This window comes from Lithobates pipiens, unplaced genomic scaffold (assembly GCF_037356315.1).
Source record: "Lithobates pipiens isolate NorthernLeopardFrog02 unplaced genomic scaffold, aLitPip1_a1.2 Scaffold_28, whole genome shotgun sequence".
Lineage (NCBI taxonomy): Eukaryota > Metazoa > Chordata > Amphibia > Anura > Ranidae > Lithobates > Lithobates pipiens.
Window position 1 is genome coordinate 141,747,964 of NW_027507789.1, and position 19,066 is coordinate 141,767,029.

The 19,066-nt window shown below is 45.4% G+C and overlaps 1 protein-coding gene across 6 annotated transcripts in view; it reads right to left on the bottom strand.

The window, feature by feature from the left end:
- TBC1D16 (TBC1 domain family member 16) overlaps nucleotides 1-19,066 on the bottom strand; it is a 269,316-nt gene that overhangs the window by 201,458 nt on the left and 48,792 nt on the right. The window lies entirely within an intron of this gene.

Here is a 19,066-nt window from a genome sequence, read left to right on the forward strand (position 1 = left end):
TCAACTTCTCCATGTGCTGGAAGTACAGGGATTTTAACTCTTGCCTTTAGACAATAAAAAGTAAAAAAAAGAGGCATATTTATTATTGAATATGCAGGCATCTTGTGTTACCAGAATAAGATAAAGAGTCCCCTTGGCTTTAAAAATCCACCTTTCCTGCTGCCTAGTTCTGCAGGAGTGAAGAGAACCTGCTGGCTGAGGATCCTGCAAAATCCCACACTTCCGGGAGTATCGATTTATGATGATGAGGATATGATTTTCTCAAGATATACAATGTGGTTCCTTCTGCCAACCCCTATATGACTACATGGTACATTTATTGCTTGTAGTTCTACTTTACCCACTGGCCTGTCACACCCACCAAACTGAATCCCCTAATCAGTGTCTCAGTCCTTCTCCCACTAGACAGGGTTTCTTCCCTTTATCCCTTTAGAGTGGAACTAAATCTTCCTATTTTCTGCCAAGGGAGCTTCCATCTTGGCCTCTATTTGATCTTCAACTGCCATGATGCTGCTGCTGATCCCTTATGACACCAGCCATATGGTTTGACAGTTTGCTTGAGAGCACAACCACTGACAGTTACATTCCAGGGACGTATGGGAATGTAACAGTTTTTTTATCTGTTAAATCAATGGGTTTAGTTCCATTTTAATGGCTGCTAGTCACAACACAAGAGGCAGCTTGATATTGACTATAAATCTGCCCAATGCCTGCTGTCAGAGACAAGGAGAGAGTGAACCTGATAGGGAACTAGCGTCTCAGCTTCCTTTTCAGGCTCTATCCACTATCAATATCACTGGCTGCTAGAAGGCTGTTGGCTGTGAAGTTGACAATGTCCTTAGCAAACAGTGACAGGTGGGGAGTTGGAGAGGTAGTGGTAGCAAACAAGCCTTCCACTACACAGCGCACAGAGACAGACCCCCAAGAGTGGATTGGCTCTGCTCCTGGTGCTCCAATCTGTTCGGACGATCCCCAGCAGCAGCAATCCCAGATGGCCTCTCCGTCCTCCTCCTCCTCCTCCCCTCCCCCGGGCAGGCCCCTGATGGAGGAGGGCGGGCCCCCTCTCACCTGTCACTCAACCACCTGCTGGGCCCCACTGGGCTTTCAGGGGGTTATACCGAGATGATGCCCACAGCTACATGCATCATCCCAGGAACGTTGTTTAGAGCGGGCGTTTGGCTTTCCAGGGATAACAACCGATGCGGCTAAAAACCGCTAGGTTGTTATCCCGGAGGGCCTCCCGGCGCTCTGAACGGGCCTCCCGTCCCACCGGGAGACCCAATCCTTGGTCCGCCACTTCTGGCGGCTAGGGACAGACTTGCACAAAGCCGGAAGCGGCTTTGTTCCAGTCTCCCGATTGTAAACACGGAAGCGTCACAACGTCACTTCCCGTTTACTCGGCTGCCAATGGCGCCGGTTTTAAAAAAAAATATACAGTATTCAGAATCGCGGAAAACGGCGATCTGAATTCTTTGAAGTGCTTAAAGAGTACCTGCCTCCACCTATTACTGTCACAAGGGATGTTTACATCCCTTGTGACAGCAATAAAAGTGATCTTTTTTTTTTTTTTTTTTTTAAACACAAATTAATTATATAGAAATAAATAAGAAAAAAAATTTAAAGCGCCCCTGCCTTTGCGAGCTTGTGCGGCAAAGAAATCGCATACAGAAGTCGCACCCGCATATGTAAACGGTGTTCAAATCACACATGTGAGATATTGCCGCGATCGTCAGAGTGAGAGAAATAATTCTAGCACTATACCTCCTCTGTAACTCTAACCTGGTAACCGTAAAAAAAATGAAAGCATCACCTAAGGAGATTTTTAGGTACTGTAGTTTGTCGCTATTCCACGGGTGGAATCTTTCACATTATAACAAAAAATTAGGCTAACTGTTTCTTTTTTTTTTAATTCATGAAAGCGTCCCTTTTCCCAAAAAGTTGTGTTTAAAACACAGCTGCACAAATACCGTGTGACATAAAATATTGCAATAATCACCATTTTATTCTCTAGATTCGCTGCTAAAAAAAAAAAAAAAAAAATTATATGTATAATATGTATATATATGTATATATATATATATATATATATATATATATATATATATATATATATATATATATATATATATATATATATATATTTATTATATAAATGTTTGGGGGTTCTAAGTAATTTTCTAGCAAAAAATACAGATTTTAACTTGTAAAACACCAAGTGTCAGAAATAGCCTTAGTCATGAAAGGGTTAATGGAGGGAGGATTGTATTGGGAGCACTGAAGTGTCAGGGGCGACTGTGTGGCAATGGCAAATGGTTTACATAGCTCATGGCATCATGGGTCAGATAGTGTGCAGAATTAGCAGAATTTTGCTTAGGGCCCCAGGGAGGTCAGGATAGGCACTGGTCTTAATAATTACCTCCAGTTTAGTTATCTACAAACTGAAAGTAATTAATTATTTTTGAATTTGGTGCATATGTCAGGATATCTACTGGAATGGTTGGCAATAGCAACAATAAACGTTATTCTTTGGAGTTTTTTTTCAGAAAAAATATTCAAACTCTAAAAAATGGTTGTTTGCAAAATTGGAATGGTATTCAAACAATAGTTTGAAAAATTGCAAAAATTGGAATGGTATTCAAACAATAGTTTGAAAAATTGCAAAAATTGGAATGGTATTCAAACAATAGTTCATCTAGTCTTATCTTTGTAGGTATGGACAGTTTTTTAAATTTTTGCTTGCAGCGCTCTAGTTACAGTCTGAAATCTTTGTGAAAATCGGTGACATAAAAGATTTGGGTGCGCTAGAAGAAACAGCTGTGTTATAGCACGTGGTGCCAAGCTGCTGCGACAAGAGCTAACAAAAACCTGGATGCATTAAAAGGCAACAGAAGCAAGAGGAGAGGACTTTGGCCTTTAATCAGCCTCACTTACTGTGTCAATACAACACAGCCCTCTTTGACTAACATTAAATTGGGCAGTCTCCTCTGGTACACAGGTCAGCACTGCGATAAATAAACCGCTAACCGCAAATAATTGGATACGGTTAAAAAACGCATCCAATTCGCATATATGTGATCCCAGCCTAAGGCAAGGGGAGCATGCAAAGTGTGAGGAGAATGACAAAATCTTCAAAGAATGTGAAAAAGAGAAAATGTATGTGAGCTGCAGGTTCAACTGTAAGTGCAGTATTTCCAGGAAGAAAGGCGTGAGGGTGGTGGATGAGCAGAAAAATTCAAAGGAGGAGGTAGTTGGCAATCAGGGCCGAGCTGTGCTTTTTTTTCTGCATTAAAAATGCATGGAAAGTAGGTTATATGGCACCAATGCCATAGTTCACACCAGTGCAGCGAGTTCCCCTGCTTTTCTGCTTCTTTTTAGTTCCAGAAAAAAAATAAAAAAAGTATTTATAGTATTAATATGCTGCGGAGATATTGTGTTGTCCAGATGGGGGGGGGATGTCCTGGCTGGGAGAACACACTGTGAATGATGCTGGAAAAAAAAAAATTCTGAAATGCTGGTTGTACCAAAATTGATTGGTACAATCAGCCTGCCCATAGATGGTTCGAATTTTGGCCAGTTCAGCAGATTCGAACCGTCTATGACCAGCTTTAGAGCTGAAGATGTGGCAATGTCTGAACTGCTATAGCTTAAGCCAGCCTTTTTCAACCAGCATTCTGGAGTGCCTTCAGGTTTCTTTGGGGCTCCTTGGCAAAATTGCCCAGAAATTGTATAGAAGTCAGCAGGTGAATGAAGCCTGCCTTTTAGCTACACAAAGCCACAGGTTTTTATTGTACACCATTACAGCCTTCTAGCCTTCAGCATCGTAACAACCAATAATTTCATTGGTTGATAAGAAGGACATTGAGCACTTGCACAGCATCCTTGTCTGTCCCTCTCCTGCCCCCTCTCCATCAGCACTGGGGTCACATTACCTGAGGGAGGGAGAAAAGAAACATTGGAATGCTAGACAGTACCAGGAAGAATAAATCATCTCCATTGTTGGGTGTCCTACATATGTGTGGCTGTTACTGCAATATGTAAACCTATTCGTTTTGTTTTTTACTTATTTTTAGTTATTTTAGAATGGGGTGCAGAATTTTACAATGGTGCCTTGACTGAAAAAAGGTTGAGAAACTCTGACTAAGGCTATTGGAGTCAGACCCTTCAGTGTTGAAGTACTGAAACGTACAAGTGCTCAAAGGCATAATTAGAATAAAGAAAAGTTTATTCAGGCATTCAAGGTACCAGTATAGGTGACTCCAGCAATTGATCCTATGATGTAAGAGAAAGGGATTCTTTCTCTTAAGTTCTGTTAGGGTCGGTTCACACAGGGGCGACCCGTCAGGAAACTTAGCCGCCTGACAAGTCATGTCCCGCTCTATGCAATGGAACCATTCTAATCGGAGCGACTCAAGTCGCTCTGACTTAGAAAAAGGTTCCTGTACGACTTTTGGGGCGACTTGCATTGACTTCTATACAGAAGTCATTTCACAAGCCGCCGCTAAAGTCGGATCCCGGTCGCCTGAGGCAGTTGCGCTGCAAGTCGTGCTGCCTCAGTGTGAACGGACTCTTACTGTTTTTTTTTTTTTGGTACCCAATTTGAAGAAGGGTTCAACGATGGCAGTTCAACAGTGGGAAGTGTTTGAGTTTAAAACTACAAGCTTGAAAAAGCTGTATGTTTGGAGTAAATGACATTAGGTAGTACTCAGTATGTGCAGTAGGGCTTTTGGTATCTATTTACTTGGCGTAAATTGGGTTATGCATTGTTTTTTTTTTGCATTCAATAAAAAAAAGAATGAAGTTTGAAAAATCGCTGCACAAATACCGTGTAACATAAAAAAATTGCAGAACCTGGTCTTCAAGTGGTTAGGCAAAAAACAGGAAAGTGGCCACAGCACACATTAATAAAAGCATGTATTTATGTCATGCACAACATAAGTAATTCAAGTAAACACAGTTCTGCTTGGGCTTGGAACAGAGAAGAGCTGAGTGCTGCACAGCTGGTGAACTGGCAGGCGGCTGTCATGCAAAAGATTCCAGACCCACCAACGGGATGTGAAGACAGCTGCATCTACAGGCTCCTAGGACCAAGACAGCAGGCAAAGGAAAGTAAAGGGGCATATACAACGTGTTTCAGAGGCCCTACCCTCTTTATCAAGTATATAGAGTTGATGGCTCCTGCCTCTAAAATCCTGTAAGTGACATTAATGCCGTGTACACACGAACTGACTTTTCTACGGACTTGGTATGGCAGACTGGAATCCAGACAATTCGATCGTGTGTGGGCTCCAGCGTACTTTTTCTTCCCAAAAGTCCGGTGGACCTAGAAATAAAACTTGCTTCAAATCTTTCAGACTCGAGTCCGGTCGAACAATCCAGTCGCCTGTGTGCTAGTCCGACGGACTAAAACCGATGCTAGGGCAGCAATTGGCTACTGGCTATGAACTTCCATATTCTATGTCATCACGTTTGATTCCGACGGACTTTTGAAGTCGTGTGTGGCCAAGTCCGTTCATTTGTCCGCCAGACCAAGTCCGGACCAAGTCCCGACAAAGTCCCTCAAAAAGTCCGGTCGTGGGTACGCGGCATTAGAGGCAGAAAAAAAAAAAAAAAAGTTAAAACACCTGTAAAACAGGTTAAACTTTAAAATTGCCTTTACGAGTTCCTACTTTAGATTTACACAGGAGTTCTGGTGCTAGAATTACTGCCCATGATCTGATGTTCCCAGTTCCCAATTTTTTTTTTTTTTTTTTTTTTTTTTTACACAGAGAGTTGGTTCACATCACACATTACAGAAAGCTTCAGGAGTCTCCCTACACCCAGTGATTTTGTGCTTGCCCAAAGGAGAGCCAACTGTGGTTCTTCAGGAAGCACAGCTGGCTCTAAATCTAAGAGGGTGGCAAGGGGGACATGCGGCAGTGAGAAGACAGCGCTGGACTACAGGGACTGGTACGTACCTTATTTTTAGGACTCATGCACACAGTGTTAATTTTGACATCACATTTTGATTTAGTTTTAGTTATAGTCTTTTGACTAAAATGCTATTTTAGTTTTAGTCCTATTTTAGTCTACTAAAATCTCAAGTACATTTTAGTTGACTAAAATCAAATTTAGTTAAATTTTAATGCATTAGATCTTTAGAATTGCCATACATTATATACTCCTGGAGTAAAAATCTAACATGTTAATATTTATGGTAAACTTCCTCTCCAAACTTTTACCTATTACCTATATTAAGGCTTACCTATAAGTATTGAAAATATTTCCTAAACTTGTACTGTTTAGGACAGGGTTAGTGAATTAAAATCCGGTCATTAAAAAAAAGTTTCCACCGAGGTCCGAATCACAAGTCTGTGCCATGAAAGATTGTATGCGTCCTCTTTCCTTTTTGTGGCGTAAGCCACGATCTCTGGCACTTTTCTTACTGTTTACTCCACACACTCTGGTAATACTCTGTAAATGTAAATGTCCCCAATAGTGTTCAGCCTTACATCAAGTGCCCCTACCAGAGCAATTCATTACATTGGGTGACCCCATCAGACTACCCCATAAATCAATTGCCACTGTCAGAGTACCTCCCCCCATATCAGGTGCCCCATCAGAGTGCCCCCTTATATCAGGTTTCTTCATCAGAAGGCCCCCTTACATGTGGTGTCTCCCATCAGAGTGCCCCCTTACATTAGCTGCCGTTATCAGAGAGCCCCTTATATATCAGGTGTGCCCATCAGAGTGCCCCCTTACATCAGATGACCCCATCACAGTGCCACCTTACATCAAGTGTCGCCATCACAGTGCCACCTTACATCAGGTGTCCCCATCACAGTGCCCCTTAACATAATACATTCCCATCAGCGTGCCCCCACTAAAATATGTGCCTATCAGTGTGCCCCTCAACATAAAATGTACCCATCAGCATGCCCCTTATTTTATGTTAAAGCGGTTGTAAAGCCTCATTGTTTTTTTTTTTGTTTTTTTTTAAGTAACATGTCATACTTACCTCCACTGTGCAGTTATTTTGCACAGTGTGGCCCCAAACCTGCTCTTCTGGGGTCCCGCGGCGGCGCTGGTAGCTCCTCCCCACATTGAGTGTCCATGTTGGAGAAGCAATCTCCTTGGTGGAGAACCCATGCGGGCACGCTCCCGAGTCCGGCATCTGTTTCCATTCACACAGAATGCAGGACTCGGCCCCACCCCCAGAGCCGCATCATTGGATTTGAATGACAGCAGTGGGAGCCAATGGCTTTGCTGCTATCAATCTATCCAATCGGGACACAAGACACCAGCTACAGATGGTGTGCCCGTTCCTGGACAGAGGATGACTGCGTCAAGGTAAGCAAAATGGGAGGCTGGAGAACTAAAAAAGGTTCTTCACCTTAATGCACAGAATACATTAAGGTGAAAAACCATGAGGGTTTACAAACCCTTTAAGGGGCACTCTGATTGGTACATACGTTAAAGGGCATGCTGATGGGAACATTTTGTCATGCCCAGAGTGCACCTTAACATAAAATGTGCCCATCAGAGCACCCCTTAACATAAAATAAGAGGCATGCTGATTGATGGGTACATTTTATGTTAAGGGACACTCTAATGGGCACATTTTATGTTAAGGGGGTATCTGATGGGCACAACAAAATATGGCCATCAGCGATCCACTTAACAAAAAATGTGCCCTACATAACTTGAGGGCAAGCTGCAGGGTGCGGAAGCTGTGAGGCATCATACCTCACAAGGTGTAAGAGGTGAGCCAGGAGCCGCAAGCAGCAGAGGGGCGAGCCACGCACGTAACATCATGCTCCAACTAGCGGCCCAGCAGGGAGTAAGAGCCGGGAGCGAGAGCCCTGCTCAGGGGCGGGGCGCACACACAGCGGTCTCAGCGACAAATTACTGTTGAAATTAGGACCCCCCAGAACTAGTGGATTTGAATAGGATTTTTTCAACTATAAAAACGCTCCAACTATGAATTATGCTCAAAAAATGCGGCTATTCAGCATATATGAGTGTTTTTTTTTGAGCCAATATAGTTTTGCAGTATAATTTTGCTAAAAAAACGCTAAAACCGCTAATGCAAAAACGTTGCAATATTTGCGTTTTTAATGCAGCATGCTAAAGCTTCTGGTGTTTTTACAAAGTCCAGTGCGCATGGGCCATAAAAGTCAGCAGCTACAGCATTTTACTTTTTTTTTTTTTTTCACAAGGCTGAAGTTCCTGTTGGCGGTGTGGCTTAATTGTCTTGTGTTCTATTTTTTGTGTGCACAGGCCAAATCGACCTTGCAAAGAGAACACAAAGTTTCCAAGCTAAGAGAAAATGTACATAAATATCCCACAAGCTCATATTTCTTACATTCATTTAGTACATGGGCTTCAAAAGGGCTGAAGGAGTGCAGTGTGCATCGACACCCCTACCTATTAAAAGTCGCACGGCAGCAGCCAGGCCTAGGGTTGCCACCTTTTCTTAAGCCTAAACACTTTAGCGGCGCATAGCATTTTTTTATTTTTTTTGTATTATAAACTATACATATATTTTGCAATTAAATAACATTTCTAATCATATGAAGTCAACCACAAGAGTCCCCCTTTACATCAGAGTCCACAGAGTTCCCCCTTTATGTCTGAACTTGCAGAGTTCCCTTACACTGTCTTTTTCTGTCGGAATGTCCAACACACAAAGTTTGAGAGCTGGATCTAAAATTTTACGACAACAAAATGCGATATTTAAAATTCCGATTGTGTGTAGACAATGCCGACGGACAAAGTGCCACGCATGCTCAGAATAAATTACGAGTCGAAAGCTATTGGCTACTGCCCTCTTTATAGTCCCGTCGTATGTGGTTTACGTCACCTCGTTCTGATCGGATTTTCCGACAACTTTGTGCGACCGTGTGTATGCAAGACATCGGATTTTGTCGTCAGAATGTCCGACCGTGTGTACAGTTCATAAGAGGGGACTCTGCAGACTGATGTAAGGGAGAACTCTGGGGACACAACTGTTGGGTCATAACTGATCACATGTGTAGTACCATGGCAACTGTAGATCAGAGAGACGCTAAGATGGCAGCTTCCTAGACTGTAAGGATAGGAGGGTTTATTTCCACCTTAAAGTGTTACTAAACCTAAAAAACATTTTTTACCTTAATACCCTTTCATGCCAATATGTACTCTCGCCTTGAAGGGGTTGTTTAAAAAAAAAAAAAAAAAGAAGAGCAACTTTAAAGCAGCATTAAACCCATAATGTAATATTGCAGCTTACCAAACATTAGATGTGGTGGCTGCATTCGTTTTCTTTTCTTAGGCTTATTTCCCCCTCTATTTTCATCTGATAATCTGGCCAGTAACACTCCTCCTGCATTACAGGGGCACCTTTGGACAGAATTATCGTAAATCTGGGGGGAGGGGAGTGGTGTTAGATGTGCTGGGGGGGGGGGGGAATAAAGGTTTTACATACCGTATATACTCGAGTATAAGCCGAGATTTTCAGCCTCTTTTTTGAGGCTGAAAGTGCCCCCCTCGGCTTATACTCGAGTCATCGCTGTCTGCCCGCTCGATCAGCGCGTCGAGCAGACAGACAGCGGCCATTCTATTCAAAAGCCGCGCCTCCGGCTCCGCCTTCGCCTGTGATAGGCGGAACACTGAATTTCCCAGCAGCCTGTGTTCCGCCTATCACGGACATCGTATCATCCTCGTACTACGGACGAGGATGATACGACGTCTGTGATAGGCGGAACACAGGCTGCTGGGAAATTCAGTGTTCCGCCTATCACAGGCGAAGGCGGCGGCGCAGCTTTTGAACTTTACAATGGCCGCCGACGAAGAGGGCACGGGACGGCACGGCACGGGACGGGACGGGACGGGGGCAAGGCAAGGCAAGGCACGACACGGGACGGATGCAAGGAGGCAAGGCACGGGACGGAGGCAAGGAGGCAAGGCACGGGACGGAGGCTCGGGACAAAGGTAGGCTGGACACACACACACACACACACACACACACACATGGATGGAGACACACGCAGGGATGGATGGATGGATGGATGGAGACACACACACACAGGGATGGATGGATGGATGGATGGAGACACACACACACAGGGATGGATGGATGGATGGATGGAGACACACACACACAGGGATGGATGGATGGATGGACACACACACACACAGGGATGGATGGACGGACACACAGGGATGGACGGACACACAGGGATGGACGGACACACACACAGGGATGGACAGGCATGTCTCACCCTCGGCTTATACACGAGTCAATAAGTTTGCCAGTTTTTTTGGGGGTAAATTGGGGGCCTCGGCTTATATTCGGGTCGGCCTATACTCGAGTATATACGGTAAATAAATAGATAAATTCCGATCATTGTAAGCACCCCTGTCAGTGGTAAATGGTTTGTCTTAATGTCTTAAGCACCTAACTGCTACATTTGCAGGACAGCTTGTTCTGTTAAAAAACAGACTTACTGGCAGGATCACAGAATGAAAATAAAAGAAAAGAAAGCCAAAAAAAAAAACACGAATGCCATCACATTTAAGAATTGTCAAGCTGCAATATAATAAATATTTTCTCCCTTCGTCTTTCAGGACAGCACCTGGAGAGAGCGCAGCTCCACCCATTTTCCCAGGAAACACTGCAGATCACTTTAAAAGACCGGACACTTCCACCATGGCCTCAGTTGTAGTGTTTCCTCCGGCCATGGTGGAAGCGCTGCAGGGAACCAAGGGGTGCTGCGCTCTCTCCAGGTGGGGAGGGTTTGAGGCATGCCACTGTTGCGCGGTTGGTACAGACCTGGCCAAGCTTCCTCCCTTCATGCGCGGGGGTCGCTTCGGTGCCCGCTCTCCTTCATACCCAGGGGGGTCAGGCTGTGGAGGTTCCTCCTTCCTTAGACCGGCGGCTGGGTTTGGTACGCGGCCGAGATTCATATCTCGCGCCGTTCGTCAGGCTCATGCCTTCCGGGTCTGGATGGAGAGTGCGTCATTTCCGGCCGGGGGCGGAACTTTCGACGGCGCGACGCAGCTTCCGGTTCCGGCCGCTGGAACGCAGGGAGAGGGGGCCGGTCTCCTCGGCTGACATCACTTACGGGAGGCGCGGAATTCAAACAGATAAAGCGCCCAGACGCCATTCGATCCTCACTGACGATGGAGGAGGATCAATCGGCGGTGGCAGGAGCAGGAGCCACAATTGTCAGCCAGGCTCAGGTAAGCAGAGACAGCGGTCTCTGTCATTACTGTTAGAGCTTGTTTGTTTTTTCTCCCTTCCTGACTTGGGGAAGCCTGCAGCATTGTTTTCCTAGAAAAGTTATGTAGGAATAATGCTTTCAATGTTTGTTTAGTGAGTCTGTGGGGGGATTCACTGGCTGAAGAGCAAATAGAATGTGAAATCAGTTAAAATCTGTTCTATTTGGCAGCATATCTTCCTGTGTCTACTTTGTGTTTTGTAACTCAGGTTTGGCATCTTTTTTCTTGGTATATTTCAGAAAACAAAAGAAAAGACCAAACATGTGTCCCCTCCTAGCAAGAGGAGGTGCCCATCATGTAGAAATGTTCTAAAAGATTCTTGGACTAAGGTGCTATGCAGGTCCTGCATAAGCGACTTAGTCAACGAAGAAGCAGCCTCCAGTACCCCTGCGTCTCAGCAGGGAGAGCTACTAAGTTCTTTCAGGAAAGAATTATCAGACACTTTTGAATCTTTCCGGTCTTATTTAGACAGACACCCAGCTGCGGGCGGTAGCTCAGCGCCCCGTTCTCACTCATCAGCATCTGCACCCAGGGGGGGCAGTGACTCGGAGGAGGAGGAGGAGGAGGAACACGCTACGTCCTCTGTTTCAGAGGAGGAGGCAGAGGAAGCAAAGGAGGCTTCCGCTTCTTCATCCCGGTATAAGTTATCCTTGGAGGAGGTGGATGACTTACTGAAAAATATCCACACGACTCTAAATATCACAGAGGATAAGGCCCAACTGTCACTACATGACAAGGTGTTTCAGGGTTTGGGAGAGGTGAAACGCAGAGTTTTCCCTGTGCATAAGTTTCTATCCGAAACTGTCAAGAAGGAATGGAGAGACCTTGAGAGGCCTCCTTTATTTTCTAGGTCTCTCAAACGCAGGTTCCCCTTTGAGGAGGATAGCTCACAGGTGTGGAACAAGAAACCTAAGCTCGACGCAGCCTTTTCCCAGGTCTCAAGGAATACGGATCTTGCGTTCGAGGACATGGGTATCCTCAAGGATCCCACGGACAAAAGAGCTGATTCCCTGCTAAGGAAGGCCTGGGACTCAACATTAGCAAACCTCAAGCCAGCAATGGCTTCAACTGTAGTAGCCAGAAATTTAGAGCACTGGCTAGAACAGCTAAAAGATCATATTGAGGCAGGAACACCTAGAAAGGACCTGCTCGATACTTTGCCTGTTCTCTTAAAGGCAGTAGGGTATATGGCGGATGCCTCGGCAGAGTCAATTAACATGTCAGCCAGGTCCTCAGCCCTTATAATCTCAGCCCGTAGGGCCTTATGGGTTAAGACATGGGCAGGAGATACTGCCTCAAAAGCCAAGTTATGTGGTCTTCCGTTCGAGGGAGACTTGGTATTCGGCCCTGACCTCGAAGCCATTCTGGATAGAACGGCTGACAAAAAGAAGGGTTTTCCTCCTAAAAAGAAGGTGATTCCCCAGAGCACAAAATTTTTTCGTGCTTTTCGAAAAACCTCTGAGACCAAAGAGACAGGATATAGGAGGCCCTGGAAGCCTCAGAGGGGAAGGGGCAAGTCGGGAGTGTTATTCCGTCCCCCTACCCCGAACCCAAAAAACCAGTGACAGTCTTCCAGCTGTGGGAGGGAGGTTACAGGCCTTCCTTCCGCAGTGGAAGTCAGTGACGGACAGTCTGTTTATCCTCAGTATAATAGAAAGGGGTTACAGACTGGAATTCGATCACTCCCCTCCCGCACGGTTTTACAGAACCCAGGCTCCTCAGGACTCAGAGAAGTCCGTAGCCATGATCTCTATTCTGGGGGAACTGATGCAGCAAAAAGTGATCATGGACGTTCCCCCCGAGTAGAGGGGGTTGGGCTGTTACTCACACATTTTTCTTGTAAAAAAACCATCGGGCAAATTCAGACTGATCCTGAATCTGAAGATTTTAAACAAATCAATCAAATACAAAAGATTCAGGATGGACACAATCTTCTCGGTAAAGAGTCTTTTGATGCCAAACTGTTTTATGGCGTCCATAGACTTAAGAGATGCATATCTCCATGTGCCCATGGCCATAGCTTCACAGAAGTATCTGAGGTTTGCACTCAGGACGGGAGGCTCGGTGATACATCTCCAGTTCAGAGCTCTCCCGTTCGGTCTATCCTCATCCCCAAGGATATTTACCAAGATCGTAGCAGAGGCCCTAGCCCCCCTCAGGGTAGAAGGTATATCAATCGTTCCATACTTGGACGACCTTCTAATCTTTGCCAATACAAAACATCTATTGGAGAGGGACCTGGGGAGAACAGTAAGACACTTAGAGGGCCTCGGATGGCTAATAAACAGGGAAAAATCAAGCATGATTGCATCCCAGTCGATAAAATTCCTGGGGTACACCATCGACTCCAGGCAGGAAAGGATTTTTCTACCAGTAGAGAAGATAGAAAAGGTCCAGAGTGCTGTGAAGAGGACCCAGACAAACCTGCCTATCTCTGTCAGGGCAGCCATGTCTGTGTTGGGCCTCCTCACATCATCCATTCCCGTATGTACAGTGGGCACGCTTGCATGCAAGGGAGCTCCAACAGGCAATTCTGACAAATTGGTCCTACGGGGACTCCCTGGAGAAACAATTCAAGATGCCCCCTCAGGTCCAGAGAAAGCTCTGGTGGTGGAGGGATCACTCAAATCTGGACAAAGGTCTACTTTGGTGTTTTCTGGTAGACCTGAGGCTGACTACAGATGCAAGCTCCTGGGGGTGGGGTGCCCACCTAGAAGGGCAGATGGCCCAGGGGAGCTGGACAGTCAGGGAGTCCAGGAGATCCTCCAACTGGAGGGAACTCAGGGCCATTCTGCTCGGGCTATGGGCCTTCGAGGGAGTGGTTCAGGGACTCCATGTCCAGATCCTTTCCGACAACGCCACAGCTGTATCCTATAGAACAAGGCAGGTGGGCACAAGGAGCAAGGTGCTGCTATCCTTGGCCAGCCAGATTCTGTCATGGGCAGAGGGCAACCTGAGGTCCATATCAGCAGTGCACCTCAAAGGGGACCTGAATGTGGTAGCAGATTTTCTGAGCAGGGAAAAAGTTCGGGAATCAGAATGGAGTCTGAACCACAAAGTTTTTCAAGAGCTGACTGTGAGATGGGGCCTACCTCAGATAGACCTATTTGCGTCACGAAGCAACAACAAGGTGAGGGTCTTCTTCTCTTTAAACAGACAAGATCAGGCAAGCGGACTCGATGCCCTAGCACACCCGTGGGATTTCCACCTGTGCTACGCTTTCCCCCCCTTTCAATTGATCCCTCTGGTTCTAAAGAAATTGCAGGGGGAATCCACGAGTCTAATCCTAGTGGCCCCCTTCTGGCCCAAAAGGTCATGGTTTGCTACCATACAGAGGATGGCGGTGGGACCCCACTGGGTTCTTCCGCTTCGAAAGGATCTCCTAACCCAGGGACCTCTTCAGCATCCGAACATCGGGCAACTCAATTTGACCGGGTGGTTACTGAGGAGCAAATTTTGAAGAGAAAAGGGTTATCTGATAAGTTAGTCACAACCCTCCTAGGAAGTAGAAAAGATACTACTAGGGCAATTTATTTTAAAACGTGGAAACGTTTTAACTCCTGGTGCCTATCAAAGGAATTTTCTCCCCAGGAGATTTTTTCAGTTCTTGAATTTCTCCATGAGGGCATGGAACTAGGGTTGGCAGCCAGTACCCTAAAGACACAGGTGGCTGCTTTATCGGTTTTCCTTGAGAGACGATTATCTCAGGAACAGCTTATTGTTAGATTTTTTAAAGCTCTGGCCAGAGCTAGGCCCATACCATTTAAGTTCTTCCCTAAATGGGACCTGTCCTTGGTTCTACGGGCATTGACAAAGGAACCTTTTGAACCCCCAGCAGCAGCGACTCTCAGGTTGTGGTCGCTTAAGTTGGTCCTTTTAGTGGCCATTACATCTGCTAGAAGAGTAAGCGAACTACAGGCCTTATCAATAGTGGAGCCTTTCTGTTGCATATTCCCGGACCGGGTTGTTCTTAAAACTGACCCGGGCTTCCTTCCAAAGGTCTCAACAGCCTTCCATAGGACGCAAGAAATAGTTCTACCCACCTTTTGTCCTTCACCTGCAAACGCTACAGAGAAATCTTTCCATACCCTAGATGTTAGAAGGTGTCTATTACACTATCTAGAGATCACAAGTGAGTTTAGGAAGTCAAACTCCCTTTTCATAGCGTTCTCAGGACCACGGAAGGGCTATAGTGCGTCCAAAAATACTATAGCTAGGTGGCTACGAATGGCTATTAGGGAGACCTATAGTGCATCCGGGGTTGAACCCCCCGCAGGGGTTGTCGCCCATTCTACTCGGGCAGTAGCAACTTCCTGGGCGGAAAGAGCAGGAGCCTCTCCGAATCGAATCTGTAAAGTGGCTACGTGGACAAGCTTCGCCACCTTCACACGCCACTACAGGTTGGACCTGCTCTCAGCTTCAGACCAGGCGTTTGGCAGAAAGGTTCTGCAGGCGGTGGTCCCTCCCTAGAGTAAGTACTCTCTTATCATCTCCAGGTGCTGTCCTGAAAGACGAAGGGAGAAAAACCCTAGTTAGACTTACCGGTAACGGTATTTCTACGAGTCTTTCAGGACAGCGCCGATGACCCACCCTATATTGTGTTTGATAAATGTGGTGTTATTGCTATGTTTCTGCTTATTTAATTTCAGCATGGCGGAGGTACTCTATGAACAACTGAGGCCATGGTGGAAGTGTCCGGTCTTTTAAAGTGATCTGCAGTGTTTCCTGGGAAAATGGGTGGAGCTGGGCTCTCTCCAGGTGCTGTCCTGAAAGACTCGTAGAAATACCGTTACCGGTAAGTCTAACTAGGGTTTTTTGGGTTTATTAGCACTTTAAGTCATCTACACATTAACCACTTCCCGACCACTGCACGACCATATACACCGGCAGAATGGCATGGGTGGGCAAAAGGGCGTACAGATACATCCCCTCTAAGAAGCGTGCGCGCGCCGTGTTCTCCGCGATTGTGCCCGCATGTCCCGCAGACTCGATGTCCGCGATCGTATCACAGAGGTAGAACGAGGAGATGTAAACAAAGCATTTCCCCATTCTGCCTAGTGTTAAGACAGAGATCACTGCTCTCTGTCATTGAGAGCAGTGATTGCTGTCATGTATGTTTAAAGCCCCTCCCCCCAGTTAGAATCACTCCCTAGGACACACTTAACCCCTTCGTCGCGCCCTAGTGGTTAACTCCTTCACTGCCAGTGTCCTTTACAAAGTAATCAGTGCATTTTTATAGCACTGATCGCTGCATAAATTACAATGGTCCCAAAATAGTGTCAAAAGTGTCCGATCTGTCAGCCATAATGTTGCAATACCGATAAAAGTCGTAGATCACCGCCATTACTAATAAAAATGTAAAAATTTTATAAAAATGCCATAAAACTATCCCCTATTTGTAGACGCTATAAATTTTGCGCAAACCAATCAATATACGCTTATTGCAATTTTTTTTTACCAAAAATATGCAGAAGAATACATATCGGTATAGCTGTGCACAGAAGAAGGGAGCTGGACACGGGGTGAGGGGGCTGTCAGTGCAGATGAAGTGCTCTGGGGTCTCAGCTCACAGTCTATAATGATCATAGTACAGGCAACCATACTAAGGCTCTGTTTCCACTAGTGCAACTTGTCATGCAACTTATAAAGTCGCATGACAAGTCACAGCCCAGTGATTTCAATGGTACCCATTCCCATCTATGCAACGAAGATCATGACTTTAAAAAGGTACCTGCAATGCTTTGATGCGACTGAGTGTAAAGTTAGATCAAAGCTGCACTCAGTCGCATCAGAGTCGCACATTAACTCATGCAACTTTGTGGTCGCAATAGTGGAAATGTGACTTGTCATGCGACTACGTGTCCAAAGTGGCAATGCAAGTCGCAGCCCATTGATTTTAATGATACCCATTTCCATCTATGACTTTGAAAAGGTACCTGCAATGCTTTGATGTGACTTTGATCCAGAGAGTGTAAAGTTCGATTAAAGCTACACTCAAAAGCCGCACTCTAAATCATGCAACTTTGGGGTTGCAATAGTGGAAATGTAGACTAAGGCTCCACTAGTATGAATTGTCATGCGACTTTGTCACAGCCCATTGATTTTAATTAAATCCCGTTTCCCATCTACGCAACTCTGAAAATCAACTTTGAAAAGGTTTAGACAAAATGAAAATAAAAAATAAAAACAAATGGGACTTTATATGAGCCGTGACCATCCAGTACACAAGACTTCATCCCCAATATTTGATAAGAAAAAGGGAAGGGGGCAAAAGATGGACAGCGGGACTTTCTGTGAAACAAATTGCTTGGGGTGAATTACTTCAATCAATATAATATAGTAAATTGCTAGTTTATTGGAAACACATCGAGAGGTAGTACAATAGGTATATTAATAGTGATCAGATATATGATATACAGAATTAAATAATATAATTAATATAATGGTCGCATAGCTCAATAAAATTCATGATACAATAATAATAATGAACATGACACAGTAAACAGTAAACCGGCAGTACATTCCAAAGTGTGTATATAATAGCCAATAAAATGGATTAATGATTGAAGTAGACCAAACCCATAGTGAAATCATGGCCGCCGAATTTTATTGAGCTATGCGACCATTATAATATTTAATTCTGTATATCATATATCTGATTACTATTAATATACCTATTGTACTACCTCTCGATGTGTTTCCAATAAACTAGCAATTTACTATAAAACTTTGAAAAAGGTACCTGCAATGCTTTGATGCAACTTTTATCCAGAGAGTGTAAAGTTGCAACAAAGTCACACTCCAAAGTCACACTTTTGCCTTAGGCTACGTTTTCACCAGTGCGACTCCAAAAATGTGCGATTTAGAGTGCGACTTTGAGTGCAGCTTTGTTTCAACTTTACACTCTTAATCAAAGTTGCATCAAATTGCATCAAAGTAGTGCAGGCACCTTTTCAAAGTCGCATAGATGGGAATGTTTGCCATTGAAATCAATGGGCTGTGACTTGTCATGCAATTTTGTGTCCAAAGTCGCATGACAAGTTGCAGTAGTGAAAATAGAGCCTTAAACTCATTACTCACATGTAGCTCCCTCAGCTGGGTTGGTGTGACACACCATGCACACAGTGCCCATCACAGTGCAAAACCATGCACCCAATGCCCACCACACCACGCACACAGTGCCATCACAGTGGGACACCATGCAATGCACACAGTGCCTACCACATCATGCACAGTGCCATCACAGTGCAACACCATGCACACAGTGCCTACCACATCATGCACACAGTGCCATCACAGTGCAACACCATGCAATGCACACAGTACCCATCACAGGCCAACATCATGCACACAGTGCCATGCAGAAACAATCATGTGATTGTACACTAGAAAATCTGCAGCACGTTGCATTGTAATCTATATTACAGTCTCTAACAAACAGAACATACTTCCAAAGCCTCTCTCGAACTCTCTCTCTCTCTAGCTCCCCCTTCGCGCGCTCTCTCTCTCTAGCTCCCCCTTCGCGCTCTCTCTCTCTCTAGCTCCCCCTTCGCGCTCTCTCTCTCTCTAGCTCCCCCTTCGCGCTCTCTCTCTCTCTAGCTCCCCCTTCGCGCTCTCTCTCTCTCTAGCTCCCCCTTCGCGCTCTCTCTCTCTCTAGCTCCCCCTTCGCGCTCTCTCTCTCTCTAGCTCCCCCTTCGCGCTCTCTCTCTCTCTAGCTCCCCCTTCGCGCTCTCTCTCTCTAGCTCCCCCTTCGCGCTCTCTCTCTCTCTAGCTCCCCCTTCGCGCTCTCTCTCTCTCTAGCTCCCCCTTCGCTCTCTCTCTCTCTAGC